The 20,986-nt window shown below is 53.4% G+C and overlaps 23 non-coding genes across 23 annotated transcripts; all 23 read left to right on the top strand.

The window, feature by feature from the left end:
* The first annotated feature begins 277 nt into the window (after nucleotides 1–277).
* LOC126440228 (5S ribosomal RNA) lies at nucleotides 278–396 on the top strand. The gene has a single exon (XR_007581407.1). It is a non-coding gene; the product is annotated as a 5S ribosomal RNA (ribosomal RNA).
* Nucleotides 397–1,204: 808 nt separating this feature from the next.
* LOC126440259 (5S ribosomal RNA) lies at nucleotides 1,205–1,322 on the top strand. Its single transcript, XR_007581435.1, has one exon. It is a non-coding gene; the product is annotated as a 5S ribosomal RNA (ribosomal RNA).
* Nucleotides 1,323–2,134: 812 nt separating this feature from the next.
* On the top strand, nucleotides 2,135–2,253 carry LOC126440226 (5S ribosomal RNA). Its single transcript, XR_007581405.1, has one exon. It is a non-coding gene; the product is annotated as a 5S ribosomal RNA (ribosomal RNA).
* Nucleotides 2,254–3,062: 809 nt separating this feature from the next.
* Nucleotides 3,063–3,181, top strand: LOC126440225 (5S ribosomal RNA). Its single transcript, XR_007581404.1, has one exon. It is a non-coding gene; the product is annotated as a 5S ribosomal RNA (ribosomal RNA).
* Nucleotides 3,182–3,988: 807 nt separating this feature from the next.
* On the top strand, nucleotides 3,989–4,107 carry LOC126440223 (5S ribosomal RNA). The gene has a single exon (XR_007581403.1). It is a non-coding gene; the product is annotated as a 5S ribosomal RNA (ribosomal RNA).
* Nucleotides 4,108–4,865: 758 nt separating this feature from the next.
* LOC126440222 (5S ribosomal RNA) lies at nucleotides 4,866–4,984 on the top strand. The gene has a single exon (XR_007581402.1). It is a non-coding gene; the product is annotated as a 5S ribosomal RNA (ribosomal RNA).
* An 804-nt stretch (nucleotides 4,985–5,788) lies between these two features.
* LOC126440221 (5S ribosomal RNA) lies at nucleotides 5,789–5,907 on the top strand. The gene has a single exon (XR_007581401.1). It is a non-coding gene; the product is annotated as a 5S ribosomal RNA (ribosomal RNA).
* An 805-nt stretch (nucleotides 5,908–6,712) lies between these two features.
* Nucleotides 6,713–6,831, top strand: LOC126440220 (5S ribosomal RNA). Its single transcript, XR_007581400.1, has one exon. It is a non-coding gene; the product is annotated as a 5S ribosomal RNA (ribosomal RNA).
* An 804-nt stretch (nucleotides 6,832–7,635) lies between these two features.
* LOC126440219 (5S ribosomal RNA) lies at nucleotides 7,636–7,754 on the top strand. The gene has a single exon (XR_007581399.1). It is a non-coding gene; the product is annotated as a 5S ribosomal RNA (ribosomal RNA).
* An 804-nt stretch (nucleotides 7,755–8,558) lies between these two features.
* LOC126440218 (5S ribosomal RNA) lies at nucleotides 8,559–8,677 on the top strand. The gene has a single exon (XR_007581398.1). It is a non-coding gene; the product is annotated as a 5S ribosomal RNA (ribosomal RNA).
* An 804-nt stretch (nucleotides 8,678–9,481) lies between these two features.
* Nucleotides 9,482–9,600, top strand: LOC126440217 (5S ribosomal RNA). Its single transcript, XR_007581397.1, has one exon. It is a non-coding gene; the product is annotated as a 5S ribosomal RNA (ribosomal RNA).
* Nucleotides 9,601–10,405: 805 nt separating this feature from the next.
* LOC126440216 (5S ribosomal RNA) lies at nucleotides 10,406–10,524 on the top strand. The gene has a single exon (XR_007581396.1). It is a non-coding gene; the product is annotated as a 5S ribosomal RNA (ribosomal RNA).
* Nucleotides 10,525–11,328: 804 nt separating this feature from the next.
* On the top strand, nucleotides 11,329–11,447 carry LOC126440214 (5S ribosomal RNA). The gene has a single exon (XR_007581394.1). It is a non-coding gene; the product is annotated as a 5S ribosomal RNA (ribosomal RNA).
* Nucleotides 11,448–12,252: 805 nt separating this feature from the next.
* On the top strand, nucleotides 12,253–12,371 carry LOC126440212 (5S ribosomal RNA). Its single transcript, XR_007581393.1, has one exon. It is a non-coding gene; the product is annotated as a 5S ribosomal RNA (ribosomal RNA).
* Nucleotides 12,372–13,175: 804 nt separating this feature from the next.
* Nucleotides 13,176–13,294, top strand: LOC126440211 (5S ribosomal RNA). The gene has a single exon (XR_007581392.1). It is a non-coding gene; the product is annotated as a 5S ribosomal RNA (ribosomal RNA).
* Nucleotides 13,295–14,099: 805 nt separating this feature from the next.
* LOC126440210 (5S ribosomal RNA) lies at nucleotides 14,100–14,218 on the top strand. Its single transcript, XR_007581391.1, has one exon. It is a non-coding gene; the product is annotated as a 5S ribosomal RNA (ribosomal RNA).
* Nucleotides 14,219–15,022: 804 nt separating this feature from the next.
* Nucleotides 15,023–15,141, top strand: LOC126440209 (5S ribosomal RNA). The gene has a single exon (XR_007581390.1). It is a non-coding gene; the product is annotated as a 5S ribosomal RNA (ribosomal RNA).
* An 804-nt stretch (nucleotides 15,142–15,945) lies between these two features.
* LOC126440318 (5S ribosomal RNA) lies at nucleotides 15,946–16,064 on the top strand. Its single transcript, XR_007581488.1, has one exon. It is a non-coding gene; the product is annotated as a 5S ribosomal RNA (ribosomal RNA).
* An 805-nt stretch (nucleotides 16,065–16,869) lies between these two features.
* Nucleotides 16,870–16,988, top strand: LOC126440317 (5S ribosomal RNA). Its single transcript, XR_007581487.1, has one exon. It is a non-coding gene; the product is annotated as a 5S ribosomal RNA (ribosomal RNA).
* Nucleotides 16,989–17,793: 805 nt separating this feature from the next.
* On the top strand, nucleotides 17,794–17,912 carry LOC126440316 (5S ribosomal RNA). Its single transcript, XR_007581486.1, has one exon. It is a non-coding gene; the product is annotated as a 5S ribosomal RNA (ribosomal RNA).
* Nucleotides 17,913–18,716: 804 nt separating this feature from the next.
* Nucleotides 18,717–18,835, top strand: LOC126440315 (5S ribosomal RNA). Its single transcript, XR_007581485.1, has one exon. It is a non-coding gene; the product is annotated as a 5S ribosomal RNA (ribosomal RNA).
* Nucleotides 18,836–19,639: 804 nt separating this feature from the next.
* Nucleotides 19,640–19,758, top strand: LOC126440314 (5S ribosomal RNA). Its single transcript, XR_007581484.1, has one exon. It is a non-coding gene; the product is annotated as a 5S ribosomal RNA (ribosomal RNA).
* An 804-nt stretch (nucleotides 19,759–20,562) lies between these two features.
* On the top strand, nucleotides 20,563–20,681 carry LOC126440311 (5S ribosomal RNA). Its single transcript, XR_007581482.1, has one exon. It is a non-coding gene; the product is annotated as a 5S ribosomal RNA (ribosomal RNA).
* The last annotated feature ends 305 nt before the right edge of the window (nucleotides 20,682–20,986 follow it).

Raw genomic sequence — 20,986 nt, 5'->3', positions numbered from 1 at the left:
TGCACCACCCCGCACAGGCCCTCCGCTGGACACCAGGGACAAGATGCGTCCTCCGCTAGTGCCGAAGGCTGCACGCGCCCAGCGAATGACAGGAGGTGCAACGAGCAGCAGTGCGTCTCACACACGCGGCGGTGGGGCGCGCCCCCCCGCACGCGTCCTCGAGGAACTGGCTGTTGCGGAAGGAAGTGCTTTCGTCAAATGCGGCGGAAAACTAACATTTTGTGTGTTGGGAAAAAAGCCGAACGCGAATTCTGCCGTGCTCCTACATTAGATGCGCGCCAACGGCCATACCATGATGGATACACCGGTTCTCGTCCGATCACCGAAGTTAAGCATCATTGGGCCCAGTTAGTACTTGGATGGGTGACCACCTGGGAAACCTGGGTGCTGTTGGCTACCTTCCTTTTTTTTTTTTTTTCGTTTTCGTATTATGTCGCTACCCCTGCCAGCCCAATTTTCAAACTGCCTTTCTGTTGTGACAAAGATGCTTCCTTATGCCTTTTAAACTACTGTAATGGTACGAAAATGCAGTAATTAACTCGGTTTGAGGGAGAATGTGCTAACCAAGTTTGCCAAGAAGACTTTGAAAACGACAAAACTGTACGAATCGGCAGGTGATTTCTGAAATACGTCACCGCCTATTGTTGTGTAGGAGTGTAGAGTTCCAAATTTGGTTTGTAATCATGACTTTATTCCTTAGTCGTCTCGTCTCGTCCCGCAGACGTTTGTCGTGCTTGCGCTGTCATATGGACCACGACCCGAGCGGCAGCGAGCGGCAGTCGAGCAAAGTCGGGACAAGTCGGGACGCGGACAGGGACAGGAATGGTGTGAATGCACTGCAAACTACGCAGACACCTGGTGTGAGGCGAGGCGAGGCGAGGCGAGGAAGCCCACATCGCTACCAGTGGGCGCCCTCCAGCACGACACTGCACCACCCCGCACAGGCCCTCCGCTGGACACCAGGGACAAGATGCGTCTCTCCGCTAGTGCCGAAGGCTGCACGCGCCCAGCGAATGACAGGAGGTGCAACGAGCAGCAGTGCGTCTCACACACGCGGCGGTGGGGCGCGCCCCCCGCACGCGTCCTCGAGGAACTGGCTGTTGCGGAAGGAAGTGCTTTCGTCAAATGCGGCGGAAAACTAACATTTTGTGTGTTGGGAAAAAAGCCGAACGCGAATTCTGCCGTGCTCCTACATTAGATGCGCGCCAACGGCCATACCATGATGGATACACGGTTCTCGTCCGATCACCGAAGTTAAGCATCATTGGGCCCAGTTAGTACTTGGATGGGTGACCACCTGGGAAACCTGGGTGCTGTTGGCTACCTTCCTTTTTTTTTTTTTTCGTTTTCGTATTATGTCGCTACCCCTGCCAGCCCCAATTTTCAAAACTGCCTTTCTGTTGTGACAAAGATGCTTCCTTATGCCTTTTCAAACTACTGTAATGGTACGAAAATGCAGTAATTAACTCGGTTTGAGGGAGAATGTGCTAACCAAGTTTGCCAAGAAGACTTTGAAAAACGACAAAACTGTACGAATCGGCAGGTGATTTCTGAAATACGTCACCGCCTATTGTTGTGTAGGAGTGTAGAGTTCCAAATTTGGTTTGTAATCATGAGCTTTATTCCTTAGTCGTCTCGTCTCGTCCCGCAGACGTTTGTCGTGCTTGCGCTGTCATATGGACCACGACCCGAGCGGCAGCGAGCGGCAGTCGAGCAAAGTCGGGACAAGTCGGACGCGGACAGGGACAGGAATGGTGTGAATGCACTGCAAACTACGCAGACACCTGGTGTGAGGCGAGGCGAGGCGAGGCGAGAAGCCCACATCGCTACCAGTGGCGCCCTCCAGCACGACACTGCCACCCACCCCGCACAGGCCCTCCGCTGGACACCAGGGACAAGATGCGTCCTCCGCTAGTGCCGAAGGCTGCACGCGCCCAGCGAATGACAGGAGGTGCAACGAGCACAGCAGTGCGTCTCACACACGCGGCGGTGGGGCGCGCCCCCCGCACGCGTCCTCGAGGAACTGGCTGTTGCGGAAGGAAGTGCTTTCGTCAAATGCGGCGGAAAACTAACATTTTGTGTGTTGGGAAAAAAGCCGAACGCGAATTCTGCCGTGCTCCTACATTAGATGCGCGCCAACGGCCATACCATGATGGATACACCGGTTCTCGTCCGATCACCGAAGTTAAGCATCATTGGGCCCAGTTAGTACTTGGATGGGTGACCACCTGGGAAACCTGGGTGCTGTTGGCTACCTTCCTTTTTTTTTTTTTTTCGTTTTCGTATTATGTCGCTACCCCTGCCAGCCCAATTTTCAAACTGCCTTTCTGTTGTGACAAAGATGCTTCCTTATGCCTTTTAAACTACTGTAATGGTACGAAAATGCAGTAATTAACTCGGTTTGAGGGAGAATGTGCTAACCAAGTTTGCCAAGAAGACTTTGAAAACGACAAAACTGTACGAATCGGCAGGTGATTTCTGAAATACGTCACCGCCTATTGTTGTGTAGGAGTGTAGAGTTCCAAATTTGGTTTGTAATCATGACTTTATTCCTTAGTCGTCTCGTCTCGTCCCGCAGACGTTTGTCGTGCTTGCGCTGTCATATGGACCCACGACCCGAGCGGCAGCGAGCGGCAGTCGAGCAAAGTCGGGACAAGTCGGGACGCGGACAGGGACAGGAATGGTGTGAATGCACTGCAAACTACGCAGACACCTGGTGTGAGGCGAGGCGAGGCGAGGCGAGGAAGCCCACATCGCTACCAGTGGCGCCCTCCAGCACGACACTGCACCACCCCGCACAGGCCCTCCGCTGGACACCAGGGACAAGATGCGTCCTCCGCTAGTGCCGAAGGCTGCACGCGCCCAGCGAATGACAGGAGGTGCAACGAGCAGCAGTGCGTCTCACACCACGCGGCGGTGGGGCGCGCCCACCCGCACGCGTCCTCGAGGAACTGGCTGTTGCGGAAGGAAGTGCTTTCGTCAAATGCGGCGGAAAACTAACATTTTGTGTGTTGGGAAAAAAGCCGAACGCGAATTCTGCCGTGCTCCTACATTAGATGCGCGCCAACGGCCATACCATGATGGATACACCGGTTCTCGTCCGATCACCGAAGTTAAGCATCATTGGGCCCAGTTAGTACTTGGATGGGTGACCACCTGGGAAACCTGGGTGCTGTTGGCTACCTTCCTTTTTTTTTTTTTTTCGTTTTCGTATTATGTCGCTACCCCTGCCAGCCCAATTTTCAAACTGCCTTTCTGTTGTGACAAAGATGCTTCCTTATGCCTTTTAAACTACTGTAATGGTACGAAAATGCAGTAATTAACTCGGTTTGAGGGAGAATGTGCTAACCAAGTTTGCCAAGAAGACTTTGAAAACGACAAAACTGTACGAATCGGCAGGTGATTTCTGAAATACGTCACCGCCTATTGTTGTGTAGGAGTGTAGAGTTCCAAATTTGGTTTGTAATCATGACTTTATTCCTTAGTCGTCTCGTCTCGTCCCGCAGACGTTTGTCGTGCTTGCGCTGTCATATGGACCACGACCCGAGCGGCAGCGAGCGGCAGTCGAGCAAAGTCGGGACAAGTCGGGACGCGGACAGGGACAGGAATGGTGTGAATGCACTGCAAACTACGCAGACACCTGGTGTGAGGCGAGGCGAGGCGAGGCGAGGAAGCCCCACATCGCTACCAGTGGCGCCCTCCAGCACGACACTGCACCACCCCGCACAGGCCCTCCGCTGGACACCAGGGACAAGATGCGTCCTCCGCTAGTGCCGAAGGCTGCACGCGCCCAGCGAATGACAGGAGGTGCAACGAGCAGCAGTGCGTCTCACACACGCGGCGGTGGGGCGCGCCCCCCGCACGCGTCCTCGAGGAACTGGCTGTTGCGGAAGGAAGTGCTTTCGTCAAATGCGGCGGAAAACTAACATTTTGTGTGTTGGAAAAAAAGCCGAACGCGAATTCTGCCGTGCTCCTACATTAGATGCGCGCCAACGGCCATACCATGATGGATACACCGGTTCTCGTCCGATCACCGAAGTTAAGCATCATTGGGCCCAGTTAGTACTTGGATGGGTGACCACCTGGGAAACCTGGGTGCTGTTGGCTACCTTCCTTTTTTTTTTTTTTCGTTTTCGTATTATGTCGCTACCCCTGCCAGCCCAATTTTCAAACTGCCTTTCTGTTGTGACAAAGATGCTTCCTTATGCCTTTTAAACTACTGTAATGGTACGAAAATGCAGTAATTAACTCGGTTTGAGGGAGAATGTGCTAACCAAGTTTGCCAAGAAGACTTTGAAAACGACAAAACTGTACGAATCGGCAGGTGATTTCTGAAATACGTCACCGCCTATTGTTTGTGTAGGAGTGTAGAGTTCCAAATTTGGTTTGTAATCATGACTTTATTCCTTAGTCGTCTCGTCTCGTCCCGCAGACGTTTGTCGTGCTTGCGCTGTCATATGGACCACGACCCGAGCGGCAGCGAGCGGCAGTCGAGCAAAGTCGGACAAGTCGGGACGCGGACAGGGACAGGAATGGTGTGAATGCACTGCAAACTACGCAGACACCTGGTGTGAGGCGAGGCGAGGCGCTGCACCACCCCGCACAGGCCCTCCGCTGGACACCAGGGACAAGATGCGTCCTCCGCTAGTGCCGAAGGCTGCACGCGCCCAGCGAATGACAGGAGGTGCAACGAGCAGCAGTGCGTCTCACACACGCGGCGGTGGGGCGCGCCCCCCGCACGCGTCCTCGAGGAACTGGCTGTTGCGGAAGGAAGTGCTTTCGTCAAATGCGGCGGAAAACTAACATTTTGTGTGTTGGGAAAAAAGCCGAACGCGAATTCTGCCGTGCTCCTACGTTAGATGCGCGCCAACGGCCATACCATGATGGATACACCGGTTCTCGTCCGATCACCGAAGTTAAGCATCATTGGGCCCAGTTAGTACTTGGATGGGTGACCACCTGGGAAACCTGGGTGCTGTTGGCTACCTTCCTTTTTTTTTTTTTCGTTTTCGTATTATGTCGCTACCCCTGCCAGCCCAATTTTCAAACTGCCTTTCTGTTGTGACAAAGATGCTTCCTTATGCCTTTTAAACTACTGTAATGGTACGAAAATGCAGTAATTAACTCGGTTTGAGGGAGAATGTGCTAACCAAGTTTGCAAAGAAGACTATGAAAACGACAAAACAGTACGAATCGGCAGGTGATTTCTGAAATACGTCACCGCCTATTGTTGTGTAGGAGTGTAGAGTTCCAAATTTGGTTTGTAATCATGACTTTATTCCTTAGTCGTCTCGTCTCGTCCCGCAGACGTTTGTCGTGCTTGCGCTGTCATATGGACCACGACCCGAGCGGCAGCGAGCGGCAGTCGAGCAAAGTCGGGACAAGTCGGGACGCGGACAGGGACAGGAATGGTGTGAATGCACTGCAAACTACGCAGACACCTGGTGTGAGGCGAGGCGAGGCGAGGCGAGGAAGCCCACATCGCTACCAGTGGCGCCCTCCAGCACGACACTGCACCACCCCGCACAGGCCCTCCGCTGGACACCAGGGACAAGATGCGTCCTCCGCTAGTGCCGAAGGCTGCACGCGCCCAGCGAATGACAGGAGGTGCAACGAGCAGCAGTGCGTCTCACACACGCGGCGGTGGGGCGCGCCCCCCGCACGCGTCCTCGAGGAACTGGCTGTTGCGGAAGGAAGTGCTTTCGTCAAATGCGGCGGAAAACTAACATTTTGTGTGTTGGGAAAAAAGCCGAACGCGAATTCTGCCGTGCTCCTACGTTAGATGCGCGCCAACGGCCATACCATGATGGATACACCGGTTCTCGTCCGATCACCGAAGTTAAGCATCATTGGGCCCAGTTAGTACTTGGATGGGTGACCACCTGGGAAACCTGGGTGCTGTTGGCTACCTTCCTTTTTTTTTTTTTTCGTTTTCGTATTATGTCGCTACCCCTGCCAGCCCAATTTTCAAACTGCCTTTCTGTTGTGACAAAGATGCTTCCTTATGCCTTTTAAACTACTGTAATGGTACGAAAATGCAGTAATTAACTCGGTTTGAGGGAGAATGTGCTAACCAAGTTTGCCAAGAAGACTTTGAAAACGACAAAACTGTACGAATCGGCAGGTGATTTCTGAAATACGTCACCGCCTATTGTTGTGTAGGAGTGTAGAGTTCCAAATTTGGTTTGTAATCATGACTTTATTCCTTAGTCGTCTCGTCTCGTCCCGCAGACGTTTGTCGTGCTTGCGCTGTCATATGGACCACGACCCGAGCGGCAGCGAGCGGCAGTCGAGCAAAGTCGGGACAAGTCGGGACGCGGACAGGGACAGGAATGGTGTGAATGCACTGCAAACTACGCAGACACCTGGTGTGAGGCGAGGCGAGGCGAGGCGAGGAAGCCCACATCGCTACCAGTGGCGCCCTCCAGCACGACACTGCACCACCCCGCACAGGCCCTCCGCTGGACACCAGGGACAAGATGCGTCCTCCGCTAGTGCCGAAGGCTGCACGCGCCCAGCGAATGACAGGAGGTGCAACGAGCAGCAGTGCGTCTCACACACGCGGCGGTGGGGCGCGCCCCCCGCACGCGTCCTCGAGGAACTGGCTGTTGCGGAAGGAAGTGCTTTCGTCAAATGCGGCGGAAAACTAACATTTTGTGTGTTGGGAAAAAAGCCGAACGCGAATTCTGCCGTGCTCCTACATTAGATGCGCGCCAACGGCCATACCATGATGGATACACCGGTTCTCGTCCGATCACCGAAGTTAAGCATCATTGGGCCCAGTTAGTACTTGGATGGGTGACCACCTGGGAAACCTGGGTGCTGTTGGCTACCTTCCTTTTTTTTTTTTTCGTTTTCGTATTATGTCGCTACCCCTGCCAGCCCAATTTTCAAACTGCCTTTCTGTTGTGACAAAGATGCTTCCTTATGCCTTTTAAACTACTGTAATGGTACGAAAATGCAGTAATTAACTCGGTTTGAGGGAGAATGTGCTAACCAAGTTTGCAAAGAAGACTATGAAAACGACAAAACAGTACGAATCGGCAGGTGATTTCTGAAATACGTCACCGCCTATTGTTGTGTAGGAGTGTAGAGTTCCAAATTTGGTTTGTAATCATGACTTTATTCCTTAGTCGTCTCGTCTCGTCCCGCAGACGTTTGTCGTGCTTGCGCTGTCATATGGACCACGACCCGAGCGGCAGCGAGCGGCAGTCGAGCAAAGTCGGGACAAGTCGGGACGCGGACAGGGACAGGAATGGTGTGAATGCACTGCAAACTACGCAGACACCTGGTGTGAGGCGAGGCGAGGCGAGGCGAGGAAGCCCACATCGCTACCAGTGGCGCCCTCCAGCACGACACTGCACCACCCCGCACAGGCCCTCCGCTGGACACCAGGGACAAGATGCGTCCTCCGCTAGTGCCGAAGGCTGCACGCGCCCAGCGAATGACAGGAGGTGCAACGAGCAGCAGTGCGTCTCACACACGCGGCGGTGGGGCGCGCCCCCCGCACGCGTCCTCGAGGAACTGGCTGTTGCGGAAGGAAGTGCTTTCGTTAAATGCGGCGGAAAACTAACATTTTGTGTGTTGGGAAAAAAGCCGAACGCGAATTCTGCCGTGCTCCTACATTAGATGCGCGCCAACGGCCATACCATGATGGATACACCGGTTCTCGTCCGATCACCGAAGTTAAGCATCATTGGGCCCAGTTAGTACTTGGATGGGTGACCACCTGGGAAACCTGGGTGCTGTTGGCTACCTTCCTTTTTTTTTTTTTCGTTTTCGTATTATGTCGCTACCCCTGCCAGCCCAATTTTCAAACTGCCTTTCTGTTGTGACAAAGATGCTTCCTTATGCCTTTTAAACTACTGTAATGGTACGAAAATGCAGTAATTAACTCGGTTTGAGGGAGAATGTGCTAACCAAGTTTGCCAAGAAGACTTTGAAAACGACAAAACTGTACGAATCGGCAGGTGATTTCTGAAATACGTCACCGCCTATTGTTGTGTAGGAGTGTAGAGTTCCAAATTTGGTTTGTAATCATGACTTTATTCCTTAGTCGTCTCGTCTCGTCCCGCAGACGTTTGTCGTGCTTGCGCTGTCATATGGACCACGACCCGAGCGGCAGCGAGCGGCAGTCGAGCAAAGTCGGGACAAGTCGGGACGCGGACAGGGACAGGAATGGTGTGAATGCACTGCAAACTACGCAGACACCTGGTGTGAGGCGAGGCGAGGCGAGGCGAGGAAGCCCACATCGCTACCAGTGGCGCCCTCCAGCACGACACTGCACCACCCCGCACAGGCCCTCCGCTGGACACCAGGGACAAGATGCGTCCTCCGCTAGTGCCGAAGGCTGCACGCGCCCAGCGAATGACAGGAGGTGCAACGAGCAGCAGTGCGTCTCACACACGCGGCGGTGGGGCGCGCCCCCCGCACGCGTCCTCGAGGAACTGGCTGTTGCGGAAGGAAGTGCTTTCGTCAAATGCGGCGGAAAACTAACATTTTGTGTGTTGGGAAAAAAGCCGAACGCGAATTCTGCCGTGCTCCTACATTAGATGCGCGCCAACGGCCATACCATGATGGATACACCGGTTCTCGTCCGATCACCGAAGTTAAGCATCATTGGGCCCAGTTAGTACTTGGATGGGTGACCACCTGGGAAACCTGGGTGCTGTTGGCTACCTTCCTTTTTTTTTTTTTCGTTTTCGTATTATGTCGCTACCCCTGCCAGCCCAATTTTCAAACTGCCTTTCTGTTGTGACAAAGATGCTTCCTTATGCCTTTTAAACTACTGTAATGGTACGAAAATGCAGTAATTAACTCGGTTTGAGGGAGAATGTGCTAACCAAGTTTGCAAAGAAGACTATGAAAACGACAAAACAGTACGAATCGGCAGGTGATTTCTGAAATACGTCACCGCCTATTGTTGTGTAGGAGTGTAGAGTTCCAAATTTGGTTTGTAATCATGACTTTATTCCTTAGTCGTCTCGTCTCGTCCCGCAGACGTTTGTCGTGCTTGCGCTGTCATATGGACCACGACCCGAGCGGCAGCGAGCGGCAGTCGAGCAAAGTCGGGACAAGTCGGGACGCGGACAGGGACAGGAATGGTGTGAATGCACTGCAAACTACGCAGACACCTGGTGTGAGGCGAGGCGAGGCGAGGCGAGGAAGCCCACATCGCTACCAGTGGCGCCCTCCAGCACGACACTGCACCACCCCGCACAGGCCCTCCGCTGGACACCAGGGACAAGATGCGTCCTCCGCTAGTGCCGAAGGCTGCACGCGCCCAGCGAATGACAGGAGGTGCAACGAGCAGCAGTGCGTCTCACACACGCGGCGGTGGGGCGCGCCCCCCGCACGCGTCCTCGAGGAACTGGCTGTTGCGGAAGGAAGTGCTTTCGTCAAATGCGGCGGAAAACTAACATTTTGTGTGTTGGGAAAAAAGCCGAACGCGAATTCTGCCGTGCTCCTACATTAGATGCGCGCCAACGGCCATACCATGATGGATACACCGGTTCTCGTCCGATCACCGAAGTTAAGCATCATTGGGCCCAGTTAGTACTTGGATGGGTGACCACCTGGGAAACCTGGGTGCTGTTGGCTACCTTCCTTTTTTTTTTTTTTCGTTTTCGTATTATGTCGCTACCCCTGCCAGCCCAATTTTCAAACTGCCTTTCTGTTGTGACAAAGATGCTTCCTTATGCCTTTTAAACTACTGTAATGGTACGAAAATGCAGTAATTAACTCGGTTTGAGGGAGAATGTGCTAACCAAGTTTGCCAAGAAGACTTTGAAAACGACAAAACTGTACGAATCGGCAGGTGATTTCTGAAATACGTCACCGCCTATTGTTGTGTAGGAGTGTAGAGTTCCAAATTTGGTTTGTAATCATGACTTTATTCCTTAGTCGTCTCGTCTCGTCCCGCAGACGTTTGTCGTGCTTGCGCTGTCATATGGACCACGACCCGAGCGGCAGCGAGCGGCAGTCGAGCAAAGTCGGGACAAGTCGGGACGCGGACAGGGACAGGAATGGTGTGAATGCACTGCAAACTACGCAGACACCTGGTGTGAGGCGAGGCGAGGCGAGGCGAGGAAGCCCACATCGCTACCAGTGGCGCCCTCCAGCACGACACTGCACCACCCCGCACAGGCCCTCCGCTGGACACCAGGGACAAGATGCGTCCTCCGCTAGTGCCGAAGGCTGCACGCGCCCAGCGAATGACAGGAGGTGCAACGAGCAGCAGTGCGTCTCACACACGCGGCGGTGGGGCGCGCCCCCCGCACGCGTCCTCGAGGAACTGGCTGTTGCGGAAGGAAGTGCTTTCGTCAAATGCGGCGGAAAACTAACATTTTGTGTGTTGGGAAAAAAGCCGAACGCGAATTCTGCCGTGCTCCTACATTAGATGCGCGCCAACGGCCATACCATGATGGATACACCGGTTCTCGTCCGATCACCGAAGTTAAGCATCATTGGGCCCAGTTAGTACTTGGATGGGTGACCACCTGGGAAACCTGGGTGCTGTTGGCTACCTTCCTTTTTTTTTTTTTCGTTTTCGTATTATGTCGCTACCCCTGCCAGCCCAATTTTCAAACTGCCTTTCTGTTGTGACAAAGATGCTTCCTTATGCCTTTTAAACTACTGTAATGGTACGAAAATGCAGTAATTAACTCGGTTTGAGGGAGAATGTGCTAACCAAGTTTGCAAAGAAGACTATGAAAACGACAAAACAGTACGAATCGGCAGGTGATTTCTGAAATACGTCACCGCCTATTGTTGTGTAGGAGTGTAGAGTTCCAAATTTGGTTTGTAATCATGACTTTATTCCTTAGTCGTCTCGTCTCGTCCCGCAGACGTTTGTCGTGCTTGCGCTGTCATATGGACCACGACCCGAGCGGCAGCGAGCGGCAGTCGAGCAAAGTCGGGACAAGTCGGGACGCGGACAGGGACAGGAATGGTGTGAATGCACTGCAAACTACGCAGACACCTGGTGTGAGGCGAGGCGAGGCGAGGCGAGGAAGCCCACATCGCTACCAGTGGCGCCCTCCAGCACGACACTGCACCACCCCGCACAGGCCCTCCGCTGGACACCAGGGACAAGATGCGTCCTCCGCTAGTGCCGAAGGCTGCACGCGCCCAGCGAATGACAGGAGGTGCAACGAGCAGCAGTGCGTCTCACACACGCGGCGGTGGGGCGCGCCCCCCGCACGCGTCCTCGAGGAACTGGCTGTTGCGGAAGGAAGTGCTTTCGTCAAATGCGGCGGAAAACTAACATTTTGTGTGTTGGGAAAAAAGCCGAACGCGAATTCTGCCGTGCTCCTACATTAGATGCGCGCCAACGGCCATACCATGATGGATACACCGGTTCTCGTCCGATCACCGAAGTTAAGCATCATTGGGCCCAGTTAGTACTTGGATGGGTGACCACCTGGGAAACCTGGGTGCTGTTGGCTACCTTCCTTTTTTTTTTTTTTCGTTTTCGTATTATGTCGCTACCCCTGCCAGCCCAATTTTCAAACTGCCTTTCTGTTGTGACAAAGATGCTTCCTTATGCCTTTTAAACTACTGTAATGGTACGAAAATGCAGTAATTAACTCGGTTTGAGGGAGAATGTGCTAACCAAGTTTGCCAAGAAGACTTTGAAAACGACAAAACTGTACGAATCGGCAGGTGATTTCTGAAATACGTCACCGCCTATTGTTGTGTAGGAGTGTAGAGTTCCAAATTTGGTTTGTAATCATGACTTTATTCCTTAGTCGTCTCGTCTCGTCCCGCAGACGTTTGTCGTGCTTGCGCTGTCATATGGACCACGACCCGAGCGGCAGCGAGCGGCAGTCGAGCAAAGTCGGGACAAGTCGGGACGCGGACAGGGACAGGAATGGTGTGAATGCACTGCAAACTACGCAGACACCTGGTGTGAGGCGAGGCGAGGCGAGGCGAGGAAGCCCACATCGCTACCAGTGGCGCCCTCCAGCACGACACTGCACCACCCCGCACAGGCCCTCCGCTGGACACCAGGGACAAGATGCGTCCTCCGCTAGTGCCGAAGGCTGCACGCGCCCAGCGAATGACAGGAGGTGCAACGAGCAGCAGTGCGTCTCACACACGCGGCGGTGGGGCGCGCCCCCCGCACGCGTCCTCGAGGAACTGGCTGTTGCGGAAGGAAGTGCTTTCGTCAAATGCGGCGGAAAACTAACATTTTGTGTGTTGGGAAAAAAGCCGAACGCGAATTCTGCCGTGCTCCTACATTAGATGCGCGCCAACGGCCATACCATGATGGATACACCGGTTCTCGTCCGATCACCGAAGTTAAGCATCATTGGGCCCAGTTAGTACTTGGATGGGTGACCACCTGGGAAACCTGGGTGCTGTTGGCTACCTTCCTTTTTTTTTTTTTCGTTTTCGTATTATGTCGCTACCCCTGCCAGCCCAATTTTCAAACTGCCTTTCTGTTGTGACAAAGATGCTTCCTTATGCCTTTTAAACTACTGTAATGGTACGAAAATGCAGTAATTAACTCGGTTTGAGGGAGAATGTGCTAACCAAGTTTGCAAAGAAGACTATGAAAACGACAAAACAGTACGAATCGGCAGGTGATTTCTGAAATACGTCACCGCCTATTGTTGTGTAGGAGTGTAGAGTTCCAAATTTGGTTTGTAATCATGACTTTATTCCTTAGTCGTCTCGTCTCGTCCCGCAGACGTTTGTCGTGCTTGCGCTGTCATATGGACCACGACCCGAGCGGCAGCGAGCGGCAGTCGAGCAAAGTCGGGACAAGTCGGGACGCGGACAGGGACAGGAATGGTGTGAATGCACTGCAAACTACGCAGACACCTGGTGTGAGGCGAGGCGAGGCGAGGCGAGGAAGCCCACATCGCTACCAGTGGCGCCCTCCAGCACGACACTGCACCACCCCGCACAGGCCCTCCGCTGGACACCAGGGACAAGATGCGTCCTCCGCTAGTGCCGAAGGCTGCACGCGCCCAGCGAATGACAGGAGGTGCAACGAGCAGCAGTGCGTCTCACACACGCGGCGGTGGGGCGCGCCCCCCGCACGCGTCCTCGAGGAACTGGCTGTTGCGGAAGGAAGTGCTTTCGTCAAATGCGGCGGAAAACTAACATTTTGTGTGTTGGGAAAAAAGCCGAACGCGAATTCTGCCGTGCTCCTACATTAGATGCGCGCCAACGGCCATACCATGATGGATACACCGGTTCTCGTCCGATCACCGAAGTTAAGCATCATTGGGCCCAGTTAGTACTTGGATGGGTGACCACCTGGGAAACCTGGGTGCTGTTGGCTACCTTCCTTTTTTTTTTTTTTCGTTTTCGTATTATGTCGCTACCCCTGCCAGCCCAATTTTCAAACTGCCTTTCTGTTGTGACAAAGATGCTTCCTTATGCCTTTTAAACTACTGTAATGGTACGAAAATGCAGTAATTAACTCGGTTTGAGGGAGAATGTGCTAACCAAGTTTGCCAAGAAGACTTTGAAAACGACAAAACTGTACGAATCGGCAGGTGATTTCTGAAATACGTCACCGCCTATTGTTGTGTAGGAGTGTAGAGTTCCAAATTTGGTTTGTAATCATGACTTTATTCCTTAGTCGTCTCGTCTCGTCCCGCAGACGTTTGTCGTGCTTGCGCTGTCATATGGACCACGACCCGAGCGGCAGCGAGCGGCAGTCGAGCAAAGTCGGGACAAGTCGGGACGCGGACAGGGACAGGAATGGTGTGAATGCACTGCAAACTACGCAGACACCTGGTGTGAGGCGAGGCGAGGCGAGGCGAGGAAGCCCACATCGCTACCAGTGGCGCCCTCCAGCACGACACTGCACCACCCCGCACAGGCCCTCCGCTGGACACCAGGGACAAGATGCGTCCTCCGCTAGTGCCGAAGGCTGCACGCGCCCAGCGAATGACAGGAGGTGCAACGAGCAGCAGTGCGTCTCACACACGCGGCGGTGGGGCGCGCCCCCCGCACGCGTCCTCGAGGAACTGGCTGTTGCGGAAGGAAGTGCTTTCGTCAAATGCGGCGGAAAACTAACATTTTGTGTGTTGGGAAAAAAGCCGAACGCGAATTCTGCCGTGCTCCTACATTAGATGCGCGCCAACGGCCATACCATGATGGATACACCGGTTCTCGTCCGATCACCGAAGTTAAGCATCATTGGGCCCAGTTAGTACTTGGATGGGTGACCACCTGGGAAACCTGGGTGCTGTTGGCTACCTTCCTTTTTTTTTTTTTCGTTTTCGTATTATGTCGCTACCCCTGCCAGCCCAATTTTCAAACTGCCTTTCTGTTGTGACAAAGATGCTTCCTTATGCCTTTTAAACTACTGTAATGGTACGAAAATGCAGTAATTAACTCGGTTTGAGGGAGAATGTGCTAACCAAGTTTGCAAAGAAGACTATGAAAACGACAAAACTGTACGAATCGGCAGGTGATTTCTGAAATACGTCACCGCCTATTGTTGTGTAGGAGTGTAGAGTTCCAAATTTGGTTTGTAATCATGACTTTATTCCTTAGTCGTCTCGTCTCGTCCCGCAGACGTTTGTCGTGCTTGCGCTGTCATATGGACCACGACCCGAGCGGCAGCGAGCGGCAGTCGAGCAAAGTCGGGACAAGTCGGGACGCGGACAGGGACAGGAATGGTGTGAATGCACTGCAAACTACGCAGACACCTGGTGTGAGGCGAGGCGAGGCGAGGCGAGGAAGCCCACATCGCTACCAGTGGCGCCCTCCAGCACGACACTGCACCACCCCGCACAGGCCCTCCGCTGGACACCAGGGACAAGATGCGTCCTCCGCTAGTGCCGAAGGCTGCACGCGCCCAGCGAATGACAGGAGGTGCAACGAGCAGCAGTGCGTCTCACACACGCGGCGGTGGGGCGCGCCCCCCGCACGCGTCCTCGAGGAACTGGCTGTTGCGGAAGGAAGTGCTTTCGTCAAATGCGGCGGAAAACTAACATTTTGTGTGTTGGGAAAAAAGCCGAACGCGAATTCTGCCGTGCTCCTACATTAGATGCGCGCCAACGGCCATACCATGATGGATACACCGGTTCTCGTCCGATCACCGAAGTTAAGCATCATTGGGCCCAGTTAGTACTTGGATGGGTGACCACCTGGGAAACCTGGGTGCTGTTGGCTACCTTCCTTTTTTTTTTTTTCGTTTTCGTATTATGTCGCTACCCCTGCCAGCCCAATTTTCAAACTGCCTTTCTGTTGTGACAAAGATGCTTCCTTATGCCTTTTAAACTACTGTAATGGTACGAAAATGCAGTAATTAACTCGGTTTGAGGGAGAATGTGCTAACCAAGTTTGCAAAGAAGACTATGAAAACGACAAAACAGTACGAATCGGCAGGTGATTTCTGAAATACGTCACCGCCTATTGTTGTGTAGGAGTGTAGAGTTCCAAATTTGGTTTGTAATCATGACTTTATTCCTTAGTCGTCTCGTCTCGTCCCGCAGACGTTTGTCGTGCTTGCGCTGTCATATGGACCACGACCCGAGCGGCAGCGAGCGGCAGTCGAGCAAAGTCGGGACAAGTCGGGACGCGGACAGGGACAGGAATGGTGTGAATGCACTGCAAACTACGCAGACACCTGGTGTGAGGCGAGGCGAGGCGAGGCGAGGAAGCCCACATCGCTACCAGTGGCGCCCTCCAGCACGACACTGCACCACCCCGCACAGGCCCTCCGCTGGACACCAGGGACAAGATGCGTCCTCCGCTAGTGCCGAAGGCTGCACGCGCCCAGCGAATGACAGGAGGTGCAACGAGCAGCAGTGCGTCTCACACACGCGGCGGTGGGGCGCGCCCCCCGCACGCGTCCTCGAGGAACTGGCTGTTGCGGAAGGAAGTGCTTTCGTCAAATGCGGCGGAAAACTAACATTTTGTGTGTTGGGAAAAAAGCCGAACGCGAATTCTGCCGTGCTCCTACGTTAGATGCGCGCCAACGGCCATACCATGATGGATACACCGGTTCTCGTCCGATCACCGAAGTTAAGCATCATTGGGCCCAGTTAGTACTTGGATGGGTGACCACCTGGGAAACCTGGGTGCTGTTGGCTACCTTCCTTTTTTTTTTTTTTCGTTTTCGTATTATGTCGCTACCCCTGCCAGCCCAATTTTCAAACTGCCTTTCTGTTGTGACAAAGATGCTTCCTTATGCCTTTTAAACTACTGTAATGGTACGAAAATGCAGTAATTAACTCGGTTTGAGGGAGAATGTGCTAACCAAGTTTGCCAAGAAGACTTTGAAAACGACAAAACTGTACGAATCGGCAGGTGATTTCTGAAATACGTCACCGCCTATTGTTGTGTAGGAGTGTAGAGTTCCAAATTTGGTTTGTAATCATGACTTTATTCCTTAGTCGTCTCGTCTCGTCCCGCAGACGTTTGTCGTGCTTGCGCTGTCATATGGACCACGACCCGAGCGGCAGCGAGCGGCAGTCGAGCAAAGTCGGGACAAGTCGGGACGCGGACAGGGACAGGAATGGTGTGAATGCACTGCAAACTACGCAGACACCTGGTGTGAGGCGAGGCGAGGCGAGGCGAGGAAGCCCACATCGCTACCAGTGGCGCCCTCCAGCACGACACTGCACCACCCCGCACAGGCCCTCCGCTGGACACCAGGGACAAGATGCGTCCTCCGCTAGTGCCGAAGGCTGCACGCGCCCAGCGAATGACAGGAGGTGCAACGAGCAGCAGTGCGTCTCACACACGCGGCGGTGGGGCGCGCCCCCCGCACGCGTCCTCGAGGAACTGGCTGTTGCGGAAGGAAGTGCTTTCGTCAAATGCGGCGGAAAACTAACATTTTGTGTGTTGGGAAAAAAGCCGAACGCGAATTCTGCCGTGCTCCTACGTTAGATGCGCGCCAACGGCCATACCATGATGGATACACCGGTTCTCGTCCGATCACCGAAGTTAAGCATCATTGGGCCCAGTTAGTACTTGGATGGGTGACCACCTGGGAAACCTGGGTGCTGTTGGCTACCTTCCTTTTTTTTTTTTTTCGTTTTCGTATTATGTCGCTACCCCTGCCAGCCCAATTTTCAAACTGCCTTTCTGTTGTGACAAAGATGCTTCCTTATGCCTTTTAAACTACTGTAATGGTACGAAAATGCAGTAATTAACTCGGTTTGAGGGAGAATGTGCTAACCAAGTTTGCCAAGAAGACTTTGAAAACGACAAAACTGTACGAATCGGCAGGTGATTTCTGAAATACGTCACCGCCTATTGTTGTGTAGGAGTGTAGAGTTCCAAATTTGGTTTGTAATCATGACTTTATTCCTTAGTCGTCTCGTCTCGTCCCGCAGACGTTTGTCGTGCTTGCGCTGTCATATGGACCACGACCCGAGCGGCAGCGAGCGGCAGTCGAGCAAAGTCGGGACAAGTCGGGACGCGGACAGGGACAGGAATGGTGTGAATGCACTGCAAACTACGCAGACACCTGGTGTGAGGCGAGGCGAGGCGAGGCGAGGAAGCCCACATCGCTACCAGTGGCGCCCTCCAGCACGACACTGCACCACCCCGCACAGGCCCTCCGCTGGACACCAGGGACAAGATGCGTCCTCCGCTAGTGCCGAAGGCTGCACGCGCCCAGCGAATGACAGGAGGTGCAACGAGCAGCAGTGCGTCTCACACACGCGGCGGTGGGGCGCGCCCCCCGCACGCGTCCTCGAGGAACTGGCTGTTGCGGAAGGAAGTGCTTTCGTCAAATGCGGCGGAAAACTAACATTTTGTGTGTTGGGAAAAAAGCCGAACGCGAATTCTGCCGTGCTCCTACATTAGATGCGCGCCAACGGCCATACCATGATGGATACACCGGTTCTCGTCCGATCACCGAAGTTAAGCATCATTGGGCCCAGTTAGTACTTGGATGGGTGACCACCTGGGAAACCTGGGTGCTGTTGGCTACCTTCCTTTTTTTTTTTTTCGTTTTCGTATTATGTCGCTACCCCTGCCAGCCCAATTTTCAAACTGCCTTTCTGTTGTGACAAAGATGCTTCCTTATGCCTTTTAAACTACTGTAATGGTACGAAAATGCAGTAATTAACTCGGTTTGAGGGAGAATGTGCTAACCAAGTTTGCAAAGAAGACTATGAAAACGACAAAACAGTACGAATCGGCAGGTGATTTCTGAAATACGTCACCGCCTATTGTTGTGTAGGAGTGTAGAGTTCCAAATTTGGTTTGTAATCATGACTTTATTCCTTAGTCGTCTCGTCTCGTCCCGCAGACGTTTGTCGTGCTTGCGCTGTCATATGGACCACGACCCGAGCGGCAGCGAGCGGCAGTCGAGCAAAGTCGGGACAAGTCGGGACGCGGACAGGGACAGGAATGGTGTGAATGCACTGCAAACTACGCAGACACCTGGTGTGAGGCGAGGCGAGGCGAGGCGAGGAAGCCCACATCGCTACCAGTGGCGCCCTCCAGCACGACACTGCACCACCCCGCACAGGCCCTCCGCTGGACACCAGGGACAAGATGCGTCCTCCGCTAGTGCCGAAGGCTGCACGCGCCCAGCGAATGACAGGAGGTGCAACGAGCAGCAGTGCGTCTCACACACGCGGCGGTGGGGCGCGCCCCCCGCACGCGTCCTCGAGGAACTGGCTGTTGCGGAAGGAAGTGCTTTCGTTAAATGCGGCGGAAAACTAACATTTTGTGTGTTGGGAAAAAAGCCGAACGCGAATTCTGCCGTGCTCCTACATTAGATGCGCGCCAACGGCCATACCATGATGGATACACCGGTTCTCGTCCGATCACCGAAGTTAAGCATCATTGGGCCCAGTTAGTACTTGGATGGGTGACCACCTGGGAAACCTGGGTGCTGTTGGCTACCTTCCTTTTTTTTTTTTTCGTTTTCGTATTATGTCGCTACCCCTGCCAGCCCAATTTTCAAACTGCCTTTCTGTTGTGACAAAGATGCTTCCTTATGCCTTTTAAACTACTGTAATGGTACGAAAATGCAGTAATTAACTCGGTTTGAGGGAGAATGTGCTAACCAAGTTTGCCAAGAAGACTTTGAAAACGACAAAACTGTACGAATCGGCAGGTGATTTCTGAAATACGTCACCGCCTATTGTTGTGTAGGAGTGTAGAGTTCCAAATTTGGTTTGTAATCATGACTTTATTCCTTAGTCGTCTCGTCTCGTCCCGCAGACGTTTGTCGTGCTTGCGCTGTCATATGGACCACGACCCGAGCGGCAGCGAGCGGCAGTCGAGCAAAGTCGGGACAAGTCGGGACGCGGACAGGGACAGGAATGGTGTGAATGCACTGCAAACTACGCAGACACCTGGTGTGAGGCGAGGCGAGGCGAGGCGAGGAAGCCCACATCGCTACCAGTGGCGCCCTCCAGCACGACACTGCACCACCCCGCACAGGCCCTCCGCTGGACACCAGGGACAAGATGCGTCCTCCGCTAGTGCCGAAGGCTGCACGCGCCCAGCGAATGACAGGAGGTGCAACGAGCAGCAGTGCGTCTCACACACGCGGCGGTGGGGCGCGCCCCCCGCACGCGTCCTCGAGGAACTGGCTGTTGCGGAAGGAAGTGCTTTCGTCAAATGCGGCGGAAAACTAACATTTTGTGTGTTGGGAAAAAAGCCGAACGCGAATTCTGCCGTGCTCCTACATTAGATGCGCGCCAACGGCCATACCATGATGGATACACCGGTTCTCGTCCGATCACCGAAGTTAAGCATCATTGGGCCCAGTTAGTACTTGGATGGGTGACCACCTGGGAAACCTGGGTGCTGTTGGCTACCTTCCTTTTTTTTTTTTTCGTTTTCGTATTATGTCGCTACCCCTGCCAGCCCAATTTTCAAACTGCCTTTCTGTTGTGACAAAGATGCTTCCTTATGCCTTTTAAACTACTGTAATGGTACGAAAATGCAGTAATTAACTCGGTTTGAGGGAGAATGTGCTAACCAAGTTTGCAAAGAAGACTATGAAAACGACAAAACAGTACGAATCGGCAGGTGATTTCTGAAATACGTCACCGCCTATTGTTGTGTAGGAGTGTAGAGTTCCAAATTTGGTTTGTAATCATGACTTTATTCCTTAGTCGTCTCGTCTCGTCCCGCAGACGTTTGTCGTGCTTGCGCTGTCATATGGACCACGACCCGAGCGGCAGCGAGCGGCAGTCGAGCAAAGTCGGGACAAGTCGGGACGCGGACAGGGACAGGAATGGTGTGAATGCACTGCAAACTACGCAGACACCTGGTGTGAGGCGAGGCGAGGCGAGGCGAGGAAGCCCACATCGCTACCAGTGGCGCCCTCCAGCACGACACTGCACCACCCCGCACAGGCCCTCCGCTGGACACCAGGGACAAGATGCGTCCTCCGCTAGTGCCGAAGGCTGCACGCGCCCAGCGAATGACAGGAGGTGCAACGAGCAGCAGTGCGTCTCACACACGCGGCGGTGGGGCGCGCCCCCCGCACGCGTCCTCGAGGAACTGGCTGTTGCGGAAGGAAGTGCTTTCGTTAAATGCGGCGGAAAACTAACATTTTGTGTGTTGGGAAAAAAGCCGAACGCGAATTCTGCCGTGCTCCTACATTAGATGCGCGCCAACGGCCATACCATGATGGATACACCGGTTCTCGTCCGATCACCGAAGTTAAGCATCATTGGGCCCAGTTAGTACTTGGATGGGTGACCACCTGGGAAACCTGGGTGCTGTTGGCTACCTTCCTTTTTTTTTTTTTCGTTTTCGTATTATGTCGCTACCCCTGCCAGCCCAATTTTCAAACTGCCTTTCTGTTGTGACAAAGATGCTTCCTTATGCCTTTTAAACTACTGTAATGGTACGAAAATGCAGTAATTAACTCGGTTTGAGGGAGAATGTGCTAACCAAGTTTGCCAAGAAGACTTTGAAAACGACAAAACTGTACGAATCGGCAGGTGATTTCTGAAATACGTCACCGCCTATTGTTGTGTAGGAGTGTAGAGTTCCAAATTTGGTTTGTAATCATGACTTTATTCCTTAGTCG

This window comes from Schistocerca serialis, unplaced genomic scaffold, assembly GCF_023864345.2.
Source record: "Schistocerca serialis cubense isolate TAMUIC-IGC-003099 unplaced genomic scaffold, iqSchSeri2.2 HiC_scaffold_1357, whole genome shotgun sequence".
Taxonomy (NCBI): Eukaryota; Metazoa; Arthropoda; class Insecta; order Orthoptera; family Acrididae; genus Schistocerca; species Schistocerca serialis.
The sequence above is the reverse complement of the archived record's forward strand: the minus strand, read 5'-3'. Positions and strand labels throughout refer to the sequence as shown.